General features: G+C 41.3%; 2 protein-coding genes across 2 annotated transcripts in view; one reads left to right on the top strand and one right to left on the bottom strand.

Moving 5' to 3' along the window:
• Window positions 1–27,950, top strand: part of TLR3 (toll like receptor 3) — a 113,715-nt gene that overhangs the window by 1,650 nt on the left and 84,115 nt on the right. Inside the window, exon 2 of the mRNA XM_083755576.1 lies at window positions 2,253–2,325. The gene's annotated coding sequence lies outside the window, so the exon portion shown is untranslated. The remainder of the gene's footprint in view (window positions 1–2,252; window positions 2,326–27,950) is intronic.
• Window positions 1–27,950, bottom strand: part of SORBS2 (sorbin and SH3 domain containing 2) — a gene marked incomplete at its 3' end in the record, with an annotated part of 250,265 nt that overhangs the window by 187,187 nt on the left and 35,128 nt on the right. The gene's annotated exons all lie outside the window — the stretch shown is intronic.

The raw sequence follows: 27,950 nt of genomic DNA, 5'->3' as shown, positions 1-27,950 counted from the left end.
AAGGCTGTGTACACACAATACCTATAAAGCACATTCTTTGCCTCAAGTAATTGTGGGTGCTGCAGTTTACCCCTTGCAGAATTACAATAACCAGCCAACAAGCCAGGGCCAGCCCAACACATTTTGGCACCCAAGGCGGACCACAAAATGCCACACCCCTCCCTTTCAGGGAAGAAGAGATGTGGGAAGATCTTTATCAGGAACAAGGTGTGGCAGGGGGGAGATCAACATTGGGGTGTCTTGCCACAGTGGATCCCGTCACCTGAGGCAGTTTCTTCATCTGACCGCATAGGTGGACTGGCCTCCCCTGTATCCCTGTGCTCCTCTGAAAAGCCCCTCTGGAGGGTCGAGGGCCTTCCTGAACAATGAGGAGCTAGGCTTAGAAACTGCTGTGGGAACCCCCAAATCAGGCTTGAAGGAGTGAAGAAGGTCATGGAAGTTAACATGCAGCACCCCACATTGTCCAGGAGGTCTCCCAACCCTCCAGAAAGATTTTCACAGGGTCTTTGTTGGGGAAGGGACTCTTTCCATCCATGAACTTCCTTAAGGTCAATGATATATGTACAGTTACTTGGGAGCAAGTCTCACTGAACACAATAGGGCTTACTTCTGAGTAAATATGCATCAGATTCCTATGCATGTTGTTGTTATGAGCTTCTCTGTTCTGTTTGGGACTTGGGGCTTGGCTGGAACCTAATAGGGAAGCAAGATCTGTTGGGGTGTGAGCTTCTTCACCCTGTGCTCAGTTTGTATATGTGTAGTTAAAACCATATATCCTAAGAACACCATGGTCTCCATTGACCCTTATTCCTAGGAAAGTGAACCCTGGGAAAGTGCAGGAACCCCCGGAGTCTCTTGCTGTTCAGAGACTGGGGTTGCATGTAGCAATATCTTAGGATGCAAGTCTTGGTGTTTTGCTTTTCTTGGGCCTTACTCCAATTGCTTGATTTTCTAATGTGGGATAATTATTATTAGCAGCAAATAATCAAGTATTTTGGGAGGGGAGGGGCTAGCTGATTTTAAGAGCCTTAGGAGCTCCAGACAGAGAACACTGCCAGCTACTATGACTCAAATTCTCTTTCCTGAAACATGGCCCATGGGCACTGACCAGTATGGTCTCTTTTTTAGTACCAATTTGCTGATTTTGCTGCTGACTCAAAAGCTGCTGGCAGATGTGCACATAGCAATTTCTACAATTTATTACTGACATGTAATTACTTTGCATCACTTACAAATACCACTTCACTGCAATTAGTTTAGGAACTCCTCGACTGTAAAGTGTACAGCAAATAGAGAGATGGTACTGTAAATCCCTATTCGCCTCTCAGTGGTTTGTACTAACCTTAAACAGAATTGTACAAAGTTATGGAGCCACCATACACTCAATATCTTGTTAGGCTATCCCTGTCCAAAAAGGGACACAGTTGGGCCACTAGCTGAAGCTGATGGAAGGCACTCCATGCCACCGAGGCCACCTGAGCCTCAGTGAATAGCAATGGATCCAGAAGCTGTGTGCACACTCCTTCAGTGGGAGTGTAACTCCATCAAGAGCAGGCAACCTCCCATCCACTTAGTCTAGGGAACCACCCACTAACTTGAGCTTCAGTTTATTGGCTCCCATCCAGTCCCATTACTGAGGCAAGACAAGGCATTATCATCTTTTGCACCTACTGAGGTTTCTGAACCATCTTCAGAGGCAGCCCCACATAAAACACATTGCAGCAATACAGATGTCTTCCTATTTAGGGAGGCTGTGATTCTGCATCATTGGAGGAGCTTGTTAGCCATTATTCTATCAAAATCCTGAGTGGTTTGCAAAATATGCAGGGCAGGGCATTACTCTAACTTCTGCTTTATTTCCTCCACCATTTTTTTGGAATCACCTCTGCATTTACCATGCGCAGTAACTATAATTTTTCACACTTTGCCAAACTTATCAATTTGGGTTGTGAGCTACAGTACACAGAATTGTAGGTTCTGCTCATGATGGCCTATTCAGAAACCCACAGTGTCATAAAAAGGAGACCATGCTGTAGAGAGACAAGGAAAGCAAACCACACACAGAAAGGCTGCCTAGTAAACCTCATGCCTGAATATGTTCTGGGCCTGATTTGGTACACAGCATTTCACACATGTACCCTTCTCAAAGTTAGCCAGGGCTAAGCAAGACAAAATAATTTCATTACCTTCTATTTGCACTATTTCCACTCTGTGGAAGCTAAGACCCATAATGGACATGTATTTTCTTGCAGGAGCGAATGTATTAAATGAAGTAAAGAGGATGGCAACCACCATAGACTTCTGTTTCTGCATAACTAAAAAATGGTAGATAAGAAAGCTTGAGGAAATTTCTAAGGAACCACGTGATTTCTTCGACCTCTCTTTTTCTCCATATTAGCCCTGAATAGTCATAGGAATTGGCAGTGACATTCCCACCCAGAGACTATGTTATATTGGTTTGGCCTGGGTAACCCAAACATTATTGCTGCATGTTCACCCCACAAGTTGCAGAGTTTCAAGATCTGGCAGGTGTTCACAATCCAGGCTTCAGTTATAGTCAGCTATGTTTAAAATCACCATTTGCCATAGTTGCTAGTCTACATTTAAACAGAGAGGCATGGATGTTAGCTTGTTCCATGAACTAATGCTGTCGGTCTCTCTGCTTGGAGCTTTACTCATAATGACAATCATGTCTATCACTCCTCACTTTGAGGACAAGAGTGGCAGACATTCCACACAGCTTGTCTCCAGTCCAGACAGATGCTTTTATCCTCACATCGTGCATGATTGCATGTTATTGCTTCCAGTTGCTATTTGCCCCATGCAAGAAGCGTCCAAATTCCACTTCAGTAAAATTGGCAGTACCTTTCAATACCCACAGAAGGGTTACATGCGGGTGCACTTTTCAAAGCACATTCTTATGCTATTATTCTCCTACCCTGGGGAAATTGGGGCATGTGAAATTAATAGAAAAATTAGAACAGCTTCTATGAATGAATATATATATATATATATATATGGAAGCACTGCAAATCGCATTGCTTTTTGATATGACTATCTGCCCTTGCATGCAACTGGCATCGCTACACAACAAATGCCAGAAGAGCAAATCCTCCTAGTGAAGTAGCAATTACAGGAAATAAAATTACCCTTCTAGATATAGGATTGCTATAATTATTCTTGAGGGTAATTGAATATCCAAACTGGGAAGAAAGTTAAAGGCTGATCCAGTTGGTTCCTGGTGTGTGCTATGTGGCAAGCACAGCTAATCTGTTCATGGGAGAGCTGCCAAAGGGGAGGGGGACCTCCCACTGGCAGAAAAGGGTGGGGAGGATGCAGCAGGCAACTGGCTCAGCCCCTTAGTGTTTGACCATGCCTGAACAACATTCACTGAGTTACAGAATTTTTGCCATCCTAATCCAAACTAAAAACCAGGTCCATGCAAAACAAGGTGGTTCAGATAATGCAGTTTATGGTGGTTCCCCATACTGTACTTTCATTTATTTATCTGAATTCCAAATGGGCCATTCATGAATGCACATTTGTATTCTAGGTTTTTGTAGCAATTTCAAAGAGATTGTGTTTTCAACGTCTTTGTAACAGTGGTTTACGGTTGTCAAGCAAGTATCAATCAATGGCTTTAAAAATTAAGTTCCTCTCATGTTTCCATGGCATTTCCCTGATAAAAGGCTCTGCTGCTTAACCTGAAACTAGAGAAAGATGTATGTGGTAATGTGCAAACAGCCACAAACAACTTGAGATGGCATGTCTCAGTCTTGTGTGTCTGTTCACCTGCTGCAAAGACCAGACTGAATCTTCACAAACATTTTAAGAATGCAAGTAGGGGGAAGTACTGTAAGAGGAGGTCTTGAAGATAAGCAGAGCCAAGAATAATGTACTGTGGATGACTTCTCACTCATGCATCCATGAGGATGTTGACAATTGGGAGGACAGCACTGATATCAGTTAAATTATAAGGGTTGTGGTCCTTAACCTCACTCACACAAAAGCAGAGGCTAAAGCTGAGCCTGAATTACAGTGGTACCTCGGGTTACATACACTTCAGGTTACATACGCTTCAGGTTACAGACTCCGCTAACCCAGAAATAGTGCTTCAGGTTAAGAACTTTGCTTCAGGATGAGAACAGAAATCATGCTCCTGCGGCGTGGCAGCAGCAGGAGGCCCCATTAGCTAAAGTGGTGCTTCAAGTTAAGAACAGTTTCAGGATAAGTACGGACCTCCAGAACGAATTAAGTACTTAACCCGAGGTACCCCTGTACAATCTTATGCCTCCTTGGCATAAGTCAGGCTTCCTCAGACTTGGCCCTCCATATTTTTTGGCCTACAACTCGCATGATCCCTAGCTAGCAGGACCAGTGGTCAGGGATGATGGGAATTGTAGTCTCAAAACATCTGGAGGGCCAAGTTTGAGGAAGCCTGGCATAAGTCTTTCCTCTGCTACATTAAGGTCCTGCCTGATTCTAAAAGAATAAATCGTAGTCATTTAAGACAACTTAATGATGCTTTACCTGACACATACAAAATGGCTCCCATTTTGGAGAACTGTACTGAGAAGGCAAGTGCACAGCAGCTTTGCTGCTAGCCTGGGTGGCAGACAGTGTTGTTCAGGACAGACTCAGTAGTTTTATGGAGCCTGGTGAAACTATACTGGCTCTTAGTATCACATGACCACTGTTGAACTATTCTCTGCAATTCTACTTCCTGGCCATTCTTTCTAATGCAATTTTACAAAAAAATCCAGAAAATGTATTGTGAATGGAGCTTCTAGATTTTGAATATGAATCTTGGATTTATGCTGTTATTCTCAATTTAAGAGGGCTAATGGCGGATCAATATTTAGTTTTGAACACGTAATCACATACACAACATAGAGTTGCAATTAGTAAAACACAAGGTGTAAAATGATGGCTATAGATTGACACTGTGGGAAATTAGTCTTTTTTTATAATGCCCATCATGCATAATACCTCAAACTACTTAACATAAACACACATTTTAATTTTTTTAAAAAGCAGATTGCAAAAGCTAACATGTCAAAATGATTTTAGAGGAAAGGGATCCTTCACTGGTTGTGAATCTTGTTTACAAACTAGGGATTTACTAGGGGAGCTGATCTGTCTTGTCATCGCTGCAGTGAAGTCAATAATCCTAACCAAGTGTCTCATGTTTTATTATATTCCATGCATACCTTGCCAGTGAGAGTTGAGTACTAGGTTAGTGTTCCATTTTAAGATTTCTAGGATAGCTTTTCAAAGAGACCCATGAACAAATACGAAGGGATGGACTTGTTATCATGGCAAGTGAACTCACCTTGGGCATTTAAAAAATTTTTAATCTGTGGATTTATATGCATAAATAGTTGGGACAAATTCAGTTGGGCTAGGGAAAAGCATTCAACATAAAACAGAATGTTCAGAGAGGAGAAAGAGCTGGGAAAGAGCTGTTGGTGAGTCCTGATTCTCCACTGAAGGAAAATCTTGTTTACACATAGTGTCAGGAACCTTGGTCCTCCTTGGAACATCAGGCTATGAGGCTAGGACCTCATCTAGCAGATACTCTGTACTGTGTCTGTTCTGACCTGCAGAGGCAAAAAGAGCCTAGAGACCAGCCACTTTCAAATCAGGGCCCTTGGCACACAAACAACCAACACCAAATGAGAGAAAGTGCGGGAATAGACATAAATCCTGATGTGTATGCCAGCTACCTGCCTTCTGTGGCTACTGCAGCTAAGGCTGGGTAAAAGATGATGAAAGAGACAAGGGAAATGCTGATTGCTTCACTAAACGTGACTGAAACAATATATTTCTTAAAGCCCAGGCTTAGGTCGTTGCCTACCAGCCTGAAGCTCATGGACCACAGTTTGGGAACCTCTGTTCTAGAAGGTATTTTTATGAGTTTTTTTCTGACGCTGTGATCAAGTTCTTGTGTAATTTGATAGCAAAAGGTGAAAATTGTGAATTAAGAATTTAGTGTTGTGTATGTACCTGTAGGATAAACTAAGGTTACTAACTGGATAAGAATCTCTCCCCCCTCCACATTTTACTAGAATTTTGAGTGTGACAGAAATGACAAGTCATTAGTTATATACAAGTCAGAGAAAGGAATCAAATGTCAGAAAGTGACAATGAACTACACATCACTGGAACTCCTTTAATGATAATATGCATCCTTATAGCTTGTTTCTCCTATTCTAAATATGGCTCGTGGTTTTAGTTACATATTGAAGCCCTTTGAGGTGTTGTGTAATTTCAAAGGAAACTAGCCATCTCTCTGAGGTGGTACGTTTTGACGCGAATCACTGTTTTGATATGGTAGTACCTAAAATAAACACATCTCTACATGAAAACTATGGTAATATGCACGAGAGGGAAATTTACTCCCCTTCATATAATGGCACCTTTCTCCAGTATGCCTCCTTTGCATGTGTGCGGCTTTACAGAGGAAGCCCTGTTCTCTGTGTGTCAACTGGTAATAGAGTTCCTGGCACATTTAGTTATTTGAGGAGAAATAGTTTGGCCATATAAGGTGATTGTATTGCCAGCCTAACCAGTGGGTCATGAGCCTCTGTATAATATAACCATAAGCCATTGGTTTTCAGTGGGTGAGTCTAAAGCGGTCTGAATTAGGGCTCAGCCAGACTTCCTTTTGTGCTGTGTTTCTAAGCACAGGTCTGCAGTTTAAAGCTCTATGCAGGTTTTTTTCCCCCCTTTTCCCCAGCACTTTCCCCATGAAAACCCACTATTTACTGCTGAATTGGAGCTAACAGCAATTTGCAGAAACCCCAAATTGCCATTTGTTCCAATTCAATGTTAAAGAGCAAGTTTTCATGAGGAAAGTGCTTTTGGGGGTGGTGGAGCATGTATATAGCTTTAAAATACAGACCTGTGCCTAGAAAGCTTGGGGCAAAAAGGTAAGTGTGGATGAGCCCTTAAACTGGATTGCAACAATGGCACTACAACATTTCCCTTAAAAAATGAAAAAGGGGAAAGGCATTGTAGGGGAGAAGGAAGAAGAGGGGCAAAGTACATCTATGCTACAAATAGGGGTGGGCAAATCTGTCATTTTTTGTTTCTCTCCGTTTTTCATATTTCACAGAGATCAGTTCTCCACGCTTTTCCATTGGTCTGATTTTTTTAAATTAAAAAAGCCCTCATGAAAATTCACGTGCATTTTAAGTTAACGTATTTCTGTATGCAATATTGCCTAATATACGCAACTTTGCAAATGTATTTCCCCTCAATATAATGCGTTTTAACGTTATTTTCACCAACACAAGCATTTTTATGCATATGTTCCCCTACTGTACACGGCTATTTTGGTACACATTACTTGGGCAGCAGGGGTGGGGGTGGGGAGAACTGCATTTCAAAATCTGGAGAAGTGCAAATTTGGCACCATGTTTTGGAAAGGTAAGTTCGCATTAAAATCCAGTCCCTTACTACATCTGCCAGTTCTATCTATGCTAATTAAGCTGTCATTGTTTCCCCACAAAAGATAATAGTTTAGTACAAATGCTAATAAAGCTGTAAGAGATCTCTTAATCTGCTCCATGCAAGTGTATTAGTATGTACGGTGCACAAATCCCAAGGTTCCTTTGGCATAAGGAAAATCTGTCAAGCCAGTATGTCACTGATTTAATGATTTGTGCGAGGTAGAGAGCTTTTAAAAAGGGGAAAGAGAGGCATAAAGATTTCCCCCCCTTAAAACACACACACAAAAACTGGACCCCATTGTCCAGATTAGGGTTAAAACAGGTAGATGAGCTGTCTTCACCTATTTAAGATTCTGTCCATATTTGCATTTCAAATACAGTGATACCTCGGTTTACGAACTTCATTCGTTCCAGAAATCCATTATTAAACCAAAGATTTTTTAAACTGAGGCACGCTTTCCCTACTGAGGCCTCCCGCCACCAGTGCCCTTCTACCATTCGGCTTCTGTTCGTTTTCCGGGGCAAAGTTCGCTAACCAGAACACCTACTTCCGGTTTTGCAGAATTTGTTCACTGAATAGTTGGTTAACAGGACTGTTCGTAGACCTAGGTACCACTGTATAGCATATTCAGTTCATTTGCTGCAGTGCCACAGCTGTGCATTGCTACAGAATTTCATATGTTGTTTCAGCAATGAAAATCAGTGCCAGGCACAGAAATATTTGATAGCTTTGTTAATTCCTAGAGTCTGGCATATATAATATGCCCAAGAAGATATGGGTCGCTCAGGAAAGATGACCCACTCTTAAGTTTCCCCAATGTCCTCTGTGAAAGTGAGAACTATTGTATGTAATACGTTATTTCTAGCTCACAGACATTATACTTTTGAAAAGTCCTGTGAAGAAGGATCATGGGTAAAGCTCTCCGGGAAGCTTTGCTGTGCAAGTTCCAGTTAAATGAATGGTAAGAGCTTGTTATTTAAGAGGTACCCTGAATTTCCCTCCAGTGATTTCACAGTGGCTTAAATATGGCCTCCAAGGGGACCTTCATTCAAGCTGACAGGGTTAGGCCTGCCTAGCTTGCTTCAGTAATAGACAGTACTCTTGAGTGGTTCCTAAGTATTTCAATGCCAGGGCTTTCGCAACATAGCTTCCCAAAGGATTGGGCCCATGTGTCAACTGAAGTCTGTGCAACAATTTATTAAGCATGCTATTCTTTCTCAAATATTTATATACCAGTTTGGTTGTGGTGTTTTGCTCAATAATGCCCGCACAGCTAAGAGCAATTTAATCAATACAATCATACGTAAAATAATTTAAACAACTAAATACCGCAAAGGAGAAAGCCCAACATCTTAGCAAATCCATCCAAGTTTCCTAAAGGCCTGGGTAGGATGGATATTGGCAGGCTTTTGTTGCGGTGGAAAGGTTGTAACCTTGGGACCATGATGTAAAAAGACAGATCCACAAAGAATAAGGAAAGTGTTATTTACTTCTGAAGACACACAAATACCGGTACCTTTATATGTTTTATTCACCACCAGATTTCTTTAATGCCACACTGTTCAGCATTCAGGATAAATATTGGACGCCCAGAGGTAAACCCCACTGAAAACAAATTGCATTTTCAAGCCTGCTCACAGACATGCTCCCAGTATGTAGGCTCCATACAGGGGCGCTATCTCTGTGGGGCTGTGGAGGATGGACCCTCCCTTTGAAATTTTCAGTGAAGGAGCTCGGCCCCCTATGAGCCACATTCCTATGAGTGTGTCCAGGGCTGTCGTTAGCATATGTCCCACACCCCTTGCAACCCCGGGTAAAGTCGGCCCTGAGTTTGTCCCTCTTATGAGTCACACCCAGCTAGTTATGCCAGGCTGGGCTGGCTTGTTAGCATAAGTTGAATCCAACAGTGTTTGGTACTTTGATTCAGTCTGATGTTTTACTAAATAAAGGAATTCTGGAGAGGGTATAGCAATCAGGAGCTTAGTGGATTATTTCCTTCTGGCAAAAAAACCTGTAACATAGTTCATAGTTGTATTCTCGCCTATCTTCCTATTTCACTCATGTAAATTCAGAGGGAGATGTGGAGAATCAACAAAGAGCAAAGCTGAAGCAACGTCTCCAACCCCATCGTTCAGCCTGGACACAGAGGTCCAGCTCCGAGGGCCTTCTGGCAGTTCCCTCACTGCGAGAAGTGAGGTTACAGGGAACCAGGCAGAGGGCCTTCTTGGTAGTGGTGCCCGCCCTGTGGAAAGCCCTCCCACCAGATATCAAGCATGTAAACAGCTATCTGACTTTTAGAAGACATCTGAAGGCAGCCCTGTTTATGGAAGCTTTTAATGTTTGATGTTTTATTCTGTTTTTAGTGTTCTTTTGGGAGCCACCCATAGTGGCTGGGGAAACCCAGCCAGATGGGTGGGGTATACTACTACTACTACTACTACTACTACTACTACTAATAATAATAATAATAGAGCATCATGCTTACTTTTTTCTATTTTCTTCAAACTCATGAGCCAGGAAAACCAGAGAAAAGAGTGCATTAACACATAACACATTATGGAGTGTATTTCACTGTCTCCACACTTTCATTGGCTTGTGAACCTGGATTTCCTAATGAAATAGCAGGTGTCTTTCTGGGTTACTTCCACAACCCTCTTTCAGCCATTTGTGAGTGAATTTGAGGGCACTTTAATTATTTACAACTTAAAAGACTGGCCCACCATAGTTTTCCCTAGCAGTGAGAACAAGTTTTATTCAGACTTCCAAGGTAGCATTTTTGGAAAATATTAACCAACGCTTCATACCAAAGTTCAAAAGCACTGTGAAAATAGTATCAACTTGGATGGATCTCACTATTAATCATTAGCTTGCCCAAAATGAATGTAAGCGGAGGAGGAGGAATGGAGAGAGAAATATTTAAAAGGTATATAAAACATATTCATTACGTATCTTTCTCTTAAAGTAGAAAAGTAACATGATTATGAGAGCTTTCAAGTCTAATCCTGACATCAAACCTTATTTCATGGTTCAGACATTTTAAAACATGGAAACTTTGTTTGTGGGCGTTAGAATATAATGGTCAGTTTTGAGAAGAGGCAGTGTTTAACTTCAGTCATTCTTGGTAAGGTATAAATACTATTGGACATCATGCTTGAGCAATGTTAAAATGTCTGGTTGACAACACGGCTCTAACAGCCAACTTGATAAGGAGCAGATCAGCTTATCGGTAACATTCTTTTCACAAAGAGGTCCGTGTTCTTTTAGGTCCCTGAAGTGCAACAATTCACAATCATTCCAAAAATGTCTTAATCAAAATATTTATAGAACCACTGACCTTGCTCTTTTTTCTTTTTTGGTACCTTGTGCTTTTGTGGCACTTTGTGATTTTTGAAGCAGCACTGCACAGCACACAGGTATAAGGTCCATCTGACCACAGCTACGGAATGGAGTAGCATTGCTAGAGAGGCTCTTTATATGCCTGTCTGTCTGTTTCCCTGTCCCACAGTGCAATGATGGCATTTTGAAGACAGATTTCCCCCCCCCTGCACCAGAGTTTGAGAAACAGAGACAAAGCTAACTTTAGAGAAACACCTGGACCTATTGCAGATTAAAGCTAGGCAATTCTGGCTTTAATTAATACAAGCTGAAATTAACAGCATGGGTTCTGTTCTGCTCTGCTATATAGACAACAAACCAATGAGAACCTAGTTTCAAATACAGTGGTACCTCGGGTTAAGTACTTAATTCGTTCTGGAGGTCCGTTCTTAACCTGAAGCACCACTTTAGCTAATGGGGCCTCCTGCTGCTGCCGTGCCGCCGGAGCACAATTTCTGTTCTCATCCTGAAGCAAAGTTCTTAACCTGAAGCACTATTTCTGGGTTAGCGGAGTCTGTAACCTGAAGCGTATGTAACCTGAGGTACCATAGAATCCCACCCTCAGTGACACAGGGGGCCATGGTTCCTCTTCTATCATATAGTTCGACATACAAAGCAGACATTTGTGGATCTTCTCTGGAAGGATGCGTAAATCTGGAGTGCAAGTTGGGTTTTTTTCCACATTATAAGAAGCAGTAGAGGGCAGAAGTGTCTTTTTGGTGTAATAAGCATTCTACCAAGCTTGGTCAAATGTGGGATCACATTATATGGAAACAACATCTACTCTACAGGAGGCATGTTCCCCTAGGATTTAACTAAATGACAAGGCTGGTTACTGAGCACCTGAGAGTGCTCACTGGTGTTGTTTAAGGGAATTTCTTCCTTCCTTCCCTCCCCCTCCCTTTTTAAAAAGACCCCACTAAATGTAAAATCATTTCACTTTTTCTTTTTCTTTTTTATACATCTTGAGCACTGGCTGATGGACTCAGCACTCAGAAGGGCCTCTTACCAGCTCAGTCTGCTGTCCATTCACTCCCTACTGGGCCCAGCTCTCAGCTATACTAGCTGGCTGCCTCCCTCCACTGCCCTGCCTTGTCCAGGCTTTGAGAAAGGACCATGGGGGTCCTTCGTATCACCTGGCATTCTGAGCAAGGTGAAGAGGCATTGGCTGTGCCACCTCTGCAGTGTGCCACGGCAACTAGAAAGACTTTAAACTTGGAGAGCTATATATGTCTTTCTAGCTGCTGTGACAAACTGCAATAGCAGCACAGGCATTCTTCTAGCCTCCTTGTATCTGAAGATGCCCTTTCTCAAAGTCCAGGTGCCAAGGGAGGTGGCAGAGAAGCCTCCAGTGTAGGTGCAACTACTATTACAGTGGTACCTTGGGTTAAGTACTTAATTCATTCCGGAGGTCCGTTCTTAACCTGAAACTGTTCTTAACCTGAAGCACCACTTTAGCTAATGGGGCCTCCTGCTGCCGCTGCACTGCTAGAGCACGATTTCTGATCTCATCCTGAAGCAAAGTTCTTAACCTGAAGCACTATTTCTGGGTTAGCGGAGTCTGTAACCTGAGGTGTATGTAACCTGAAGCATATGTAACCTGAGGAACCACTGTATTATATAGCTATACCCCACCTTTCCCCCCGACGAGACTCAAGGCGGCTATCACAGCAGCAAAGAATATTTTAAAACAAAAGTAAGGGTGGCAGAAAGTGTGGGGGGGTCATGGTGAGGCCATTGATCAGGACATGACTATGTCCTCCCTGAAGTTTAGCAGCAGCCCTGAAGCTGGGTGGGCAGCTGGGAGGCTGCAGAATGCAGATTACTTGGAGAGATGACTTATAGAATGAAAGAAAGGATACCCAACAAAATCCATTGGCCACTGCTAAAGAAAGGTCAGTGCATTCTTTTCATGAGTATTTCTCTCCCTTTTGATAATAAATTGATGGGGAATATTTGAAAGAAGAAGAAAAAAGAGTGGAATATTTTTTCAGCAAGGCACTATGGGAAGCTGTCTCCAGGACAACTTGTCTTCTTCCCCTTGCCAGTGTGTTGCATTATGTGTGAGAACATACCTGGAGGCAGTTCCTCTTACATTCTTTATATAAAGCACATATAGTGAAGAAATATATAATGAAAACGAATATCTTAAAAATCTGTTCTAACAGCATGCAGGCAAAATGTGGTCTATGAATACTACACCATCGAATGGACTATTTAAGCAACAGTTTCAGTCTGACAGCATTTCATCAATATTGCTGATTTCTTTTCACTACAGAACATTCAGGGTGATGTTATATCCTGGGTTTCGAAGAGCTGCTTAGTATCTCCATTTCACAAAGCTGTATTTCTTGGAAACAGCTTTGACAAAAAAATAAAATGGTAAACTGCCTAATGGGAAGTAGATCCCTATCTTTTTTATTAATCTGTGCAAAGATCTGAAAGCGGCTTGATCCTCACTCCCATCCTGGAATCAATTTGCTATAAAACAGCAGTAGTGTATGTATGTCCTTTCCCCACCAGAAATCAAGTTTGCAAAAGGTCTTTTTTATCCACTCCCTTGTGAGTGTCAAGCAAGGTTTTTGGCTATTTCACCATGATGCAAATGCAGATGTTCTCCGAACCACTAATAGGGCAAGTAACTCATGTGGAATAGCTTGATATTTATAAGGCTGTCTCTATTTTAGTTGGGATTCCGTCACATCCATCAAATTCAGATTCCATGATGGAAGATGTTTTGGTGTTCTTGCACCATAAATTTGCATCCTCCCCAAATTTCCTGAATAAGGAAAGCACACTGGAAAAGTGTGGGGCGAGAATGGCTTTATTCTCATATAACCTTCCTGCAAACAACACAGAATGATTCCTCAATAATTAGGTGGTGTCATCAAACCTCCCCTTAAACTTTGCGTAAACAAATTAGAATGAATGTTCAAGAAACAGATAATTAGGAAGCAGCCTAAGAACCTCAATTTTATGCTGTTTCTACACACTATAAGGCACATTCAAACACATTATTTCCCTCAAAGAATTCTAGGCACTGTACTTTACCCCTCACAGAGTTACAATTCCAAGGAACCTTTACCAAACCATAGTGCCCATAATTATTTGAGAGGGTGGGGAATATGCTATGAATGTGCTTTAAAAGTACAGGGTATACACAGCCTTGGTGACAACAGGCCTGGCTTACTGGTATTACTATGTTGCTCAGCCTTGCTTTAGCCACTGGATTTGCCACTCCATACAAGGAGGGAGGAAGAAGGCTAGGCAGGATGGTGGCCAGCCCCCTTCAAAGGTCCCATGAGATGAAATACCCACTGACATCTTATGAGAAGGCCACTCCTCCCCTCCAAGTATGGCAGCTGCTTTGCTAGCCAATGGTTTTAACTAGCTTTCCAAGCTGTAAGTGGTGACTCCACAAACACACTTCAAACCATAGTTTCAAGGCAAGATTCTAACCAAAGTTTCCAAGTTTAAATGGCATGATAAAGTATGGTTAGTAAAAACCAGAAATGGAGGAAGAAACGTGCAACAGGTGTGGAGGGATGAAGTTGGGGAGTACATGGGTCTGTGAGATCACTATGATTTGGTATTAATCTGAATTGAATTAGATTACAGTTCCTTTTCCTGCTTAACCATGAATCTCAAAGAATCCACTCAAATATCATATTGATCAAACACTTGAGAAAATCAAACCACCCAAATTGCAGGACTTGTCGAACAAGAAACAGGAGAATACAAAGAAGAGTGGGGGGATGCACTGCAGACCTTTTTCGCTTTTCAATCTCAGGTCCCATATTAAGCACCATTTAGCACATGAAGACAGAAGTGCCTGGCGTGCGCTGGTCCATGGGGTCATGAAGAGTCGGACACGACTAAACGACTAAACAACAACAACAAGCACATGAAAACTTTTGCAACTCAAGCAAATAACAGTGTGTGTTTCTGTTTTTGGTGGAGAAGATGAAATGGGGTATAGGTAAGCATGCAATGCAATACTAGGTTCCCTCCCTGCACCAACTCTTACCTACGGTATTTTGAAACTGCAACAAGTATTTCAACAGATTCTTCACAAATGCAGAACTGGTGGCATAAGCATAAACCCCGAAGCAATTTCTAGTAAAAATATTTAGCTATTAATCTTCTTCCTCCAAAATACTCCCACATTCCTCCTGCTCTGTGCCATCTTGTAACTATTCTGTCAACAAGCCCAAATACATGTAAAGCCAAGTGGCATAGGCATTGTAGTTTTTTCATGCACATGCCAGTTCTTACATATTGGATGCATCCAAGTTAAAGGCACATAATAGATGAACAGGATTGCAGTGGCCCCCAAGTGTTGCTGGTAACATGGCCTGATTCAATTTTGGATGTGGTGAAGCAAGGCATGCCAAGTGCTCATAGGGGTATCAGCACTCTTAAATGAGCATTTCAAAATGTTAAGGGTTTTTTTTAAAAAATAATAATATTAAAAATAGTGAGGAAATTAAAGAACAAAGTTACAGGACAGAAGGGGCTGTCCTTTACAAAACTCATAATTAACCTGTAGAATTCTTTGCTCCCAGCAGTGGACCGTGTGATAGAATTGCACCATGCACCTGATCTCCCTCCGGCCGCATTGCTGCTGAATATAGGGATAGAGAGGGGACAAGGGGAAGTCAGCATGGTGCAAAAGCCCTGGAAGAGCCATTCTGCTGCTCCTGCTGGCATGTTTGCACTGCACTGATCTTTCCTCTACCTGCTCCTCTGTCCATCCCAGTGAGCAGCAGTGATACAGCCAGAGGCAGGTCAAATGAGCAGTGCAGCAGCACCGTGCTGTCTGCTGCTGATGGCCACAGGATGTTGTTGCAATGATGGCCACCAACTTACAGGTAGCTTCCATTAATTTGTCTGCCAAGAGCTATTAAGCATGAGAACTACAACTCAGAGCATCTGCAAAAAGTCCTTTGGTTTACTTCAGTAGGGTTTTACCTGAGCTTTTGAGGAATCCAACCCATCTTCCATAGTAGCAACCTCTGTAAACAGAGGCAGAAGTGAATGTTCTGGATGGATATGGCTGCTCTGGTTAAAATCCCACTGAGTTCAATGAAACCTGCTTCCAAGTATGTGGGTTCCATGGCCTAAATTGGTACACTGAAGTCTGCAGTAAGTTGTTTTCCTCTCTTAACAATCAAAGTTACAGCTATTTGTACTTGGCCTTCAGCTACGCCTTCCTACTGTAATACATTTACCCACAACAAGCAACCGAGACAGAGCATTGTTTTTAATCTAAACTCAATTACAGAAGAAAGTGGAGGTGTGGGGAGGAGAGGGAGTTGTGTACCTTTGTAGTAAATGTGAAGGCATATACTGTATGAAGGAAACTGGAATAGTCACATCACCAAACGGTAATAAGAGATTAACAGCATGACTCACAATCCAGAGAGCTAATTTTCAAAATGTTTGATAATAACTGAATTTCCGTCCTTTCAAAGCTGTGTGGGGGAGGTAAGGATTCTATGTTCTGATCTGAAAGTTTAAACAAATAGATTATCACATCCAAAGAAAGGGGACAGTTAGTTACATAACAAGCAGCTGTAGGTGCATCAGATACCATGTGTGGGCAGTCTGAGGCATTTCTAAGAAGTATGTTTCTGTAGGTGTCAGAAAGTAATTTATTTTCCATCCTTCATCAGCATCTAATGTAAGTGTAGCATCTTTGTTATTTGCCTGATATTTGAGGATTTCAGACTTTTTAAAACCACACGGATACATTACAGATTCTTTCAGAAAAAGAAAGGAAACTAAAATTGATTCATTTAGGAAACCTCTCAAAGTGCTGTATTGGACAGATCCATTGGACACATAAAGGCTGCATGCTGCTTTTAAGGTCTGGGAGTTGCAGCTGGTGCAGAATGCTGTGGCTAGACTGGTAATGAGAACAGACCACCAACATGAGATATGACATGTGTTAAGGGGGGGCGGGGAAGCCCTGCATTGGCTTCCAATTTACTACTGCACTAGGTTCGAGGTTATTAGACCAATGCACAAAGCCCTGAATAACTTAGGTCTAGAATACCTTAAGGACCACCTTACTCTGTATGGCCCAAGTCAATTGCTGAGATTGTCTGGGGGAAGCACTATTAGTGGTCCCCCATGGACTTAAAAGCATGACTCATGCCAACATGAAGTCATGCCTTCAGTGTTGTGGGTGCAACTCTATGGAACTTCCTCCTGTCAAATAGGCATCATCTCTGCAGAGCTTCAGATGCCTTGTTAAAAGAGTTTCATTTCAGGAGGGCCTTGGATAATGAATGCTTCTCTGATGTGTTAGCAGTTTCCCAATGCTCTTTCTAAAATTTCTGAGATTTTAAATATCTGAAGTTTAACTTATATTTTAAATTTTGTTATTTTGGATATTTTTCTTGTTGCAAGCTGCTTTGAGAACAGTAGTGAAAAGTGGGATCTATCATCCATCTATCCATCTATCTATCTATCTATCTATCTATCTATCTATCTATCTATCATCTATCTATCTATCTATCTATCTATCTATATCTATCATTTATCATAAATAAGAACGCTGCATTCAGTTGCAGAAATAGCCCAAGGCATTTTGGGGTGCCATTGGAAGAAAATTCCAATGGCACCCCCAGGGTGATAAAATCTTAAACAAACAAACAAACAAACAAACAAACAAACAAACAATAATGCACGCTAATGGCAACCTGAGGTCTGCCACTACGGACAAGGTGGTTCATGATGCCTAATGGTAGACGTAGCTATGCTACGGTGCCCCCCCATTGGTTATATGAGCATTGGCATATGAGTATTTAGTTTTTCATTCTGCAGGAGAAATAACTCTTTCTAAGATTTCCTCTGGTTGGGGTTATGCTGCACCAAGCATATCTTGCCAGTTAAGTACTGGTTGTGTAGAGAACACCACAAAGGATACATGAGTATACATCTGATGCTCTTTCTTGGTTACCTCTGTGACATACTGCAGGAATGTGGAAAATGTTTCAGCCTGAGGCAACCTTCTGGAGGTTACATGGTGGGCAGTGCCAGAGGCAAAGCAACAAATGTAAATTTTACCACTGTACACTAAGCTCCTTGCTATACACACACCAACCCTGCCTAGCCTGTATCTAGACAAGCAAAATACATTGTCAGATTTCCAGGACACACTCCAGCCAGGCAAAAATAATTTGGATGCAAACACGGCCCAGTGAGGGATTTGACCTAGAGAGAGTTCTAAGGGCCCGATAGAGAGGCCTGGGGTGTGGTGCAGGAGACAGATTTAGTCCCTGGTCTAAGATTCTCCACCCCTGCCATACTGCGTACTGTAACTGAAAAGGCTTCCTGTGTACTTGTGTACCAGTGGTAGGAAAGATCTATAAATGAAATAATGGCTCAATGAAGAATCCCCTTCCTTGGAACTCTCCTTTCACCTCTTGCTCTTTCCTTCTGCCTCCTTCCCCTATCCGGTTTATCAGATTGCATTCTTCAAATCTTTTCACTCTAAATTGCCCTCCTATCACTTCAGGAGACAAAACATCCATTTCCTTTCGATATAATGTCTCAAAATTTATTTCACGTTAGTCCAATCTCATTCTCTTCATGGTATCAGGGTTCTGGGGATAAGTTGAGCTTTTCAAAAGTCACCATCCAAGTGTCAAGAAACATTGCTTGTTCAGCTTGAGAAGATGGATGGAGAGTAATAAAAATATATTGAAAGCAATGCAGAATAATGCTGGAGAGTTTACAAAACAGTTATGTACTGCAAGGAAAAAAAGACTGAAAGTTTATAATAGGAACACCAGGGCACTCTAAAACAATAAGTGGACTCTTAATCATCTCTACTCTTAGGATTGCCCTAAGGATAAGTACTCTTGGCCAGAGTAGGAACACAGACTGAGGTTTCTCTAAAAGAATGCATAGTAGTCTGGACATTATTGGGTTATATACAGTAGTACCTCGGGTTACATACACTTCAGGTTACAGACGCTTCAGGTTACAGACTCCGCTAACCCAGAAATATTACCTCGGGTTAAGAACTTTGCTTCAGGATGAGAACAGAAATCGCATGGCAGAGGGAGGCCCCATTAGCTAAAGTGGTGCTTCAGGTTAAGAACAGTTTCAGGTTAAGAACGGACCTCCAGAATGAATTAAGTTCTTAACCCGAGGTACCACTGTATTAGTATCATAGCTTGGAGCAAGATTCCACTCTTAGACCTTTCTAGTTTCTCCCAGTTTCTGTCCAATGCAAGTCCAGCAATAAAACATGGTGTTGGGGTTGGAGTGATCCTACACAAAAGTACTTATGTTGATCTACATAGGGCACATGGAGACAGCACTTACCTAAGAACAGTCTACTGGATCAGGCCAATGGCCCATCTAGTCCAGCATCCTGTTCTCACAGTGGCCAGCCAAAGGCATGCAGGAAACCTGCAAGCAGTACTGAAAAGTTACATCTCTAACAACTCTGAGACATCAGTTTGAGTTAGACATATGCATATGCAAGGGTGCAATTTTTCCCTGGGTACATATTAAGATCCTAACACTAGGTCCTGCAAACTACAGCCTCAACCAATGTATATAGACGAAAACCAAGAACTTTTCTAGATGTTTCAATGTTTTATCCATATTTGTTACCTAGGTTTTATTTCACTATGTTTTCTTCTTGGATTGCAGATATAAGGCTGCTTCTTTCATTAAATGTTATTTTGGCAACAGTGGGGTGCTCCTGTATCAGGTCAAAGCAAATGGGATGTTAGGAGATCTGTGGGAGGGGACTAATCCATTGAGGGCTGTGGTGCTGGTGGGGTGTGTGTGGTTTAACCCAATTAAAATCACCCCTGCAAGCTCCTAATTGCCCTCTGAAGAAAGCACATGAGCATGCTCTTGTGTCTTGAATAATTACAACTAGTGCTGTGTCAAAAACTGTTCTCCAGTTTCTTGAAAGTTTTCTTCAGCTGCAAAGGAAGTTTCCACCTTTCTGCCTCTTTTGCAGGGTACGTTAGAACTCCTTTATGCTTTCAGTGGGTGCAAGGCTGGGCTAATATTACAAGGTAGTCATGGAGGGTATGTGTGTTTTTCTTCCCATTAAACATTTGCCCTGCACTCTGCAGCTTCCCCACTGCCTGTGGTTGCTGATCTCAGAAAGCCCCAGGGGAGAAGTTTCTTTATAACACCTTCCCCTGGATTTTAAATGAAGTGTGGGAAGTATTTTAACTTTTGTATTTTTTAGTATTTCAAACTTTTGTATGTTTTAAAGTATAGTTGTGGGTTCCCCCCTTGATTTCCATATCTTTTTGTAAACTCTCTCTCTTTCTTTTTGTAAACGTGTGTGTGTGTGTGTGTGTGTGTGTGTTTCACAATCAAGTAGTATATACATTTAAATAAATAAAGATAGATAGATAGTTGGGGAGAGTGGATATTGAGAACCTGAAACCAGCACACTGGCTATGCTTGTTTTTAAGGGAGGTTTTTCCTTTTTAAAATAAGGGAATTAGTGCAGAAAGGTGATTTTCTTTATCACTTAAAATAATAATAATGAACAGCAGCCAGCCACAGAGTAGAGAGCACACCTGCCCTCTGCACTTAGAGGAGAGCCTGACCAATGACATCGTGGGGTTTTCAGGAAGGCTTCAGAGTACAGATCTGGAAAGAGGTGATTTGCAGAACGAAAGAAAGGGTAGTCACAAAAAACCATTTGGCCTCCTTGAAAGCATACTGAGCACAAGAGCTCTGTACCCCACTCATTTCCCTCCCCTCTGATAACCTTTATGTTCAGTTTCTTTCCTCATTAATTGGAGAAAAAGTAACTTTCAGGACACTACCAGTACATGAATAAGGTGAATGGTTCAGCCCAATGTATTCTGATATACTACAAGCAGATTAGTATAATAACCAGTTTTCAAAAGTTGCGCAGTCTAGGGGTAGAATGGCAGTTAGAGGAGAAGCACGCAGCACATTTTTTATGGTTTTTTTGTGGTGCAATGGATTTTGTATAAATATTAGCCTCCAGTAATTCACTGAGTGCCATTTGCTGTGCAAAGCACTCATTCTCAGCAGCTCATCTGATCCCTCCCAGTGCTAGGTATTAACAGGATTTTGTATTAGGGAAGGTGATATGGGAACATTCAAGTCCTGGGAAGCAGCTCTTTGAATACGAAAGCACAGACAGTTAAGACTAACTTTTGTTATTGAGTCACTTATCAGTATTCACTTTCAAAGCTTCAGTTGTGCACAGGAATTTGAGGAATGGTAATACACTTGTTCACCTGCACATCTTTCTCTCCAGGAGGGGCAGTCTATTCTTCTTGATGAAGATCCATAACCTGCATTCACTTTACATAATTGCCCATCAACTTTAGTGGCTCAGAGTCTGAGCTTGTCTAGATTTTATCCTTGCCATGGAGACAGCACACATCCTGGCCACATGGCTCAGAGCAACTCACAGTATGAGTCAGCCTGCTCATAAAAGTGTGATTTGCCATGATTGGTGGATAGGGGGGGAAACACTCTCAATGTGATAGTCCCAACTCATCACAGCAGCTTCTAAATGTTATAGCTCTCTCATTGCAATTCAGAATTAGGACGCAGATCCCAGGGCGAGTATATTCAGGGAACATCATCATTTGTCCTTGTGTGAAGATGGCAGGGATTATTACGCTGTGTGCGCAAATGGTAGCTATCTGAGCAACTCTACTGAAGAGCAACAACACAGGTAGGAAGACATAGATCTACAACATATCACTTTTGTACACCAAAAATGACAAGGAGAAGGTAAGAAAAAGCAACACCTACAAATAATATTGCCACCACTTTCCTGACTGAAGGAGAAACTTGGCAAGTGTACAAATACTTTCCCCCACTACTGTCTAAATTGTCAACTAAATAAAAAAATCACTAGCATTTGCTAGCCAATTACAATAACAATTTGGCAAGGTCATCACACCATCATCATCCCTTTTATGACATTGTGTGAACCAGTACCATTTTTAACATCCATAGCACACAGTTTTCATATCTTGAGCAAATAAGATTAAATAACTTTAAATGGTTTGGCATTGTTATAATTTGTTGAGCACCATCAGCTCATTGTCAAAGGAGTCATACATGTTTTTTGCCCACACTGGAGAGGAGTGGGGAGGCCAATGAATGAAAATATACAACTAAACAGAAACCAGCATCAGAATCCTAGACGTGTCTACTTATATGTAAGCCTCATTGAATTCAGTAAGATTTACTCCTAGATAAGCATGTATAGGACTGCAGCCTTAAAGTGGAAGAAATGTCTCATTTTCAGTCTTCCAAAATTGGCAAATACAGTTACCTTATCTAAGGAGAACACCAGAATTTGAAGCAAAGTATTTTAGCAGTGGGTAGAATTTCAGACTGAAAATTAAAATGACTGCCATTTTTAATTTGACTGCATCAACTTGGGAGGCCTAAGAGCCACAGATCCCTTCTGTTTCCACTGTTAATTGCATTTACCAGCTCTTATTGTGTCTTATTTAACAGAGAACTCTACCTAATTGGTGGAGCTCCATTAACCTCATATATAATTTCTCTCTCTCAGCACTGGATGAACAGTACCAATCAATGATCTAATTTTACTTTTACCTTTAAGTTCTCCAATTAACTTTCTCCCCTTAACAATTCTGAAACGTGTTTTTTTTCTACTCAAACAGTATAGTCATTATGAGTGCAATGAATAATCCTGGAGAATTGTGATTATTTAACTGGATATAGAAACATTTTGCTTCAGAATGCACTGCTTATTCCTGTATTCTCAAATTTCATAAGGAGTTCTTAAAATAAAAGTATTAGTTTTTAGACACCAGGCAAAAAAGTTTCTATTGACCCAAGTTTTTGGTTCTTAATCTGTGGGATATTAGATATATTTGTGGCCTCTTTTCTGCTCATCTGTTTAGTGGGTTGGGGGTTAGATCTCCCCTTTTATATATATTATAGATGTGCTTTTTATTTATTTTATCTATTGGTTTTATACTTGGTTTTAATCTTTATTTCACTTTGCAAGTGACTCTGGGTCGCTTTTTTGTGAAAAATACTGACATTGTATTTGAAAGCAAGTTTTGGGGAAATCACTGGGTCTTTCATTTAACTACAGAAGTTTGGGATTGGGAAGAAGAGTGCAATGTGGGTGAACCTATTTAAGAAAGCCTATTTAGTATAGAGAGACTTCAAAGGAAAACTTCATCAACTATTGGCTTATGTAACATACTTATATTGCCCCAAAGAGAGCTGTTCCAAAGGAGGTTACAGCAATAAACCTGAGCCTCTTAGATAACTGCACAGGCTGAGGTGTGGATCAGGCCATAGCCCACTGCGAACCATGAGGCCATGGTTAAACACTTTTAATGTCCTGTTGATTTTAATAGGTGATACTGAAGCACAAGCTTATGTCTCTTCTGTTGACATTAGTGGGATCTTAACGTCCCTCCCTTTGGTGAGATTGTGTGCCATGGGTTCTCTCTAAGTTTGCTTCTGAACTGATTTTAATAACAGCACAAGTGAACTAGCTTGGGGAGTGTTAAATAGAATCATATAAAGAAATTGGCTTCTATTGTTCTGTGGCATTGCATTTGATAGTGTGAGCCTGAAGGCACAAGCCAATGTAATTGTTTGACAGCCTGTATGCCTACTGGAAGCAAAGTGAAAAGAGCCTAGTATTTTCTATACCTTAGTGGAGCAGGCCGTATGTTTGTATGTGCCCACTGAAATTTACCAACAGGAGCACCTTACTTACAAGAGCAGTCCTGCACCATATTTAATCACAGGTAAGTTTCACTTTGTTCCATGAGGCTTACTCCCCATAAAGTGAATATTGAATTGCAGCATTTGGATACCAGTCGGGGCTCAACTATCTCTGAAAGTCAGCTCTAGGTTGGAGAAATCTGATTCCTTGATACTCAGGTCCAAAGTAGACATGATGTTATATGCATTTTTGCATCTAGAGGGCTACAAATTATTGGAATGACGGTAGGGTCCAATGGGTGATTTCCTCCTGCTGTAAACAGCAGCTTCAGAGGAGGGATTTTATTCAGGACCACAACAAGGGAGGAAAAGGCTCATTTTTCCCTCCATGCCTGTTGACACCAGCCTCGCTGAATGTCCCCAGGTTCTAGTATTTATATGAGAAAGAGAGAGTGCTGTGTCTGCTTTCTGTATCGTGCATAATTTTATACACTCTGTCATATCCCCATTTTTTCATCTTTTTCCCCCAAGCAAAAAAAGTGCTAAACATTGGACTTTTTCAACCAATCATTTTGGCTGCCATTTTCTTCAACATTTCCTGCTCCACGTCTTTTTTGACATGTTGCGACCAGAAATGGACCATTTCAATAGTAGACACACCATAGATTCATATAACAGCACTACAAACTTGACAGTTTTATTTTCTATCCATTTCCATTCATGATCCCTTGCATGAATTTCACATCTTTCACAGTTGCTGAAACTGGGTCTTTTCTCCCTTTGATTGGGAGGCATCACTTGACCTCCTCTTGCCTTTTGGTGCAAGAAGAAAGCTTTGGTGGAAGAAAGCTTCCATGGCTAATGTACAGTTTTCTTTCCTTACAGAGCTTGTTGAAAATTCTCTGGCCTGACACCCTCCAGACCAGTGGTTTGGAGCCCAAGTCTTGATACTAAAGGCTTGCATGCACAGCTAAGAAATTGCCATACTTGGAAGCTCACTGTAGTGACCCTACTGCAAGGCAATGCAGATCAGCTACCTGAAACTTACAATGTCAGTTCAGACAGATGACCTTATGCAATAACAAAACCTTGCAGAGTTTCCATTCTATTCCATTTATTTGGTTCTACAAGATAAGCTGGGTGACAACCTCTAGTGTGACAGTTAATTTTAACCTCCCTATCAATACACTGCTGCAAAAAGTATTCCATTGTTATCATGAAGCAAGGCGGCTTGATATCATTTGTACTAGTACAGCTATAAAAAGGGAAGGCATAGCTGGAAACTGACGCAAGCCTGAAAAACCCAGGAATGACGTTATCACTGTACAGGCAGGCAGATTAGAAGTAGAGGCTCTTCAAATATTAAGAATCCAGTTGAAGAAATCCAGCATGCTGTTGTTAGTCATGTCTTCTCCCTTACTGAAGAATTTTTCTGTCATGCGGAGGAGTATATAGAAGAAATGAAGTCACTTTGGCACAGGAAAGAGTGTCTACACACACAGTAGACAACATGATTTGGGACAGACTGTTACTGTTTCCATAAATCTGCATGAGGGTCATTACTCACTATGACTCTTCTTCTTCCATTCTGTCCCTTTTTACTGCCTGGCCAGATGGGTAACAGGCAAATTACTGATGTTTCCTTAGCTATATTCTTATAGGCCTTGCTCTTAATACTCTCTGTACATATGAGTTGCATTATACTTAATTTGGCCATATGTCCAATTTACTCCAGCAAGCAGTTGTTCTCCATGGTAGCTCAGTGGTAGAGTACAAGCTTCGCATGCAGACTCAGGTTGGGTCTCTGGCATCTCCAGGTGAAGCTTGAAAAGCCCCTTGTCTGAAATTCTGGCGAATCATTGTCACAGGTAAGGAATCTGTGTTCCTCCAGATATTGTTGGAGTCTAATTCCAGTTCCCATCAGCACCAGTCATCATGTGCAATGGTCAAAGATTATGGGAACTGGAGCCCAAGAAAATCTAGAGGGCCACATGTTCCTCAGTCATGTGGGGGTGGTGAGGTTGGCTTGTCTCTCTGTAGACAGTACAGAGTGAGATGGACCAATTGTTTGCTTCAGTATAAGGCAACTTCCTAAGATATCAAGGCAAGGTCCTTCCCACCTGCACCACATGAGATCCTTTAAGTGAAGATACTAAGTCTTTAACCTGCAACCTTCTACAAATAATTATGTGCGTCATCACTATTTCCTTCTCCAATGGATGAATACCTGTGTTTGTTTGCCTGGGCACACTATTTGGCCACGGCTCAGAATTGACACTTGAGCTCTTCTTCACTGGAGGTATTTAAGCAGAGACTAGATAAACATGTTGTCAGAAATCTTGCTACTGGGTTGGGTGAGGTGACCTCCAAAGTCCCTTCTACCTCCACCATTCTGTGATTTTCATATTCACTGAAACTATTTTTCTTTTGATAAATGCAGGGTGTGTCAAGTATAGGCAGCAGCAAAGGGAAGATTCCCACCATTCTTGATTTTCTAAATTGATTCAGACATGCCTGTTCGCCTACCCAAATGTTAATGCATGACAGAGGAAGGCTTCAAACACTGAAAAGGTCACCATGAAGCAGAAGGGGAGGGGCAGGAATGACGGATTGCATTACTAATGAGCCTACCTTGCCGAAGAATAGGTGCAGGCTAAACTTTGCATCTTTAAACAGAGTTGGGGCTATGGAAGAAATTTGCTTAAGGATGGTTACTCCATCAGGGATGTCTGTAGATATAGGAAGAACTTATGACTGAAGGTACAGTGATGCTAAGAAACTGTGTGTGTATATACAAATATGTATTCTCTCTCTCTCTCCCCCTCCCTCCCTCTCTCTCTCTCTCTCTCTCTCTCTCTCTCTCTCTCACACACACACACACACAGAGAGAGAGAGAGAGAGAGAGAGAGAGAATACATATTTGAGAGAGAAATGGTGCTAGGATATTATTTATATGCAGTCATCTGCTGGCATCTCCAGGTCTCCCCATACCAACATTGTTTTAACAATCTGAAGGTGTTTTACTCTGTGGTAATTCCTGACAGAATTTCAGAGACTGTTCACAACTTAGGGGGCCAAACCAATTGCACTGGTGGATAGGTTCAGAAGCAGCCATAATAAGAAAAGAACAAGTTAAGAACCAAGCCATATTTCACAGCATGGGTTTGCTGACTCAGGCAGTGAAGAAAGCACATCCATCCTTAAAAATGTGCACTTCTCAAATTTTCCAGTGCAGTTCTCCAGCCAAGTAATGTGTGCAAAATCCATATACTATAATAAAGTGCATAAAAACACATGCATTAAGGAATATACCAAACAAAACTAAATTATTAGGGGAAACTATTTTGTAGTAATGTATTGGGTAAAATGAGAAATGTATTAGTAGAAATTAACACCAAAAAGCTGATGAATTTTCATGAGGACATAAGAAAAATAGCAAACTGATGTGGAAATGTGGAGAACTGAACATAAGTTTGGAAAAATTAGAAACTGAGAAAACCCAGAATTGACCAATTCACCCATAACTAGTTTCAAATCATGCTCTCTACTAAGCATTTTTAAAGGTACAAAAGCTAAGCATAAGTATGACATGTGAACTTATTCATTAGCTGATCGGTCTTTTCTGAATAATAATAATAATAATAATAATAATAATAATAATTTTTATTTATATCCCGCCCTCCCCAGCCGAAGCTGGGCTCAGGGCGGCTAACAACAATCAAAATAGTCCAACATTCTAAAAACATTCATTATAAAATTAATTAAAATCAAATTAAGATCAAATTAATGGCAACCATCAAGCAAAATTCTGTGCAGATTGCCAGAGGAGGGGGTCAGGCTGCGCCCTGACCAAAGGCCTGGTGGAACAGCTCTGTCTTGCAGGCCCTGCGGAAAGATGTCAGGTCCCGCAGGGCCCTAGTCTCTTGTGACAGAGCGTTCCACCAGATTGGAGCCGCGGCCGAGAAAGCCCTGGCTCTAGTTGAGGCCAGCCTAACTTCTCTGTGGCCTGGGATCTTTAGGATGTTTTTATTTGCAGACTGTAAATTTCTCTGAAAAGATGATGATGTTGCCTTCACAGAGCAAGACTTTCCACATACCTTTCTTCCTGGATAGTCAGGTATGCAGGATTATGACCATCAGTTTTGAGGCCAGGGCAATCTAATTTATGACCCATCCAGGATCGTTTTGGGTTTTTTTATATGAAAATGAGAAGTTGCACAAAATGCTGCAAAAACCTAGCTAGCTATTAATCTATCACTTTGAAAGGTAGGATATACATATTTTAAATAAAGGGACAGAAAATATTGCTTTTGTTAATTGGCAGCCTCCAAGAGCAAGTATTTAAAGCCTACCTTATAAAGCATGGTTAAATGTATTGTCACTTCATAGGACTTTTATTGCTATTGCTAATATGC

This window comes from Podarcis gaigeae, assembly GCF_964106915.1.
Source record: "Podarcis gaigeae genome assembly, chromosome: 9".
Lineage (NCBI taxonomy): Eukaryota > Metazoa > Chordata > Lepidosauria > Squamata > Lacertidae > Podarcis > Podarcis gaigeae.
This window is presented reverse-complemented; position numbering and strand designations above follow the sequence as displayed.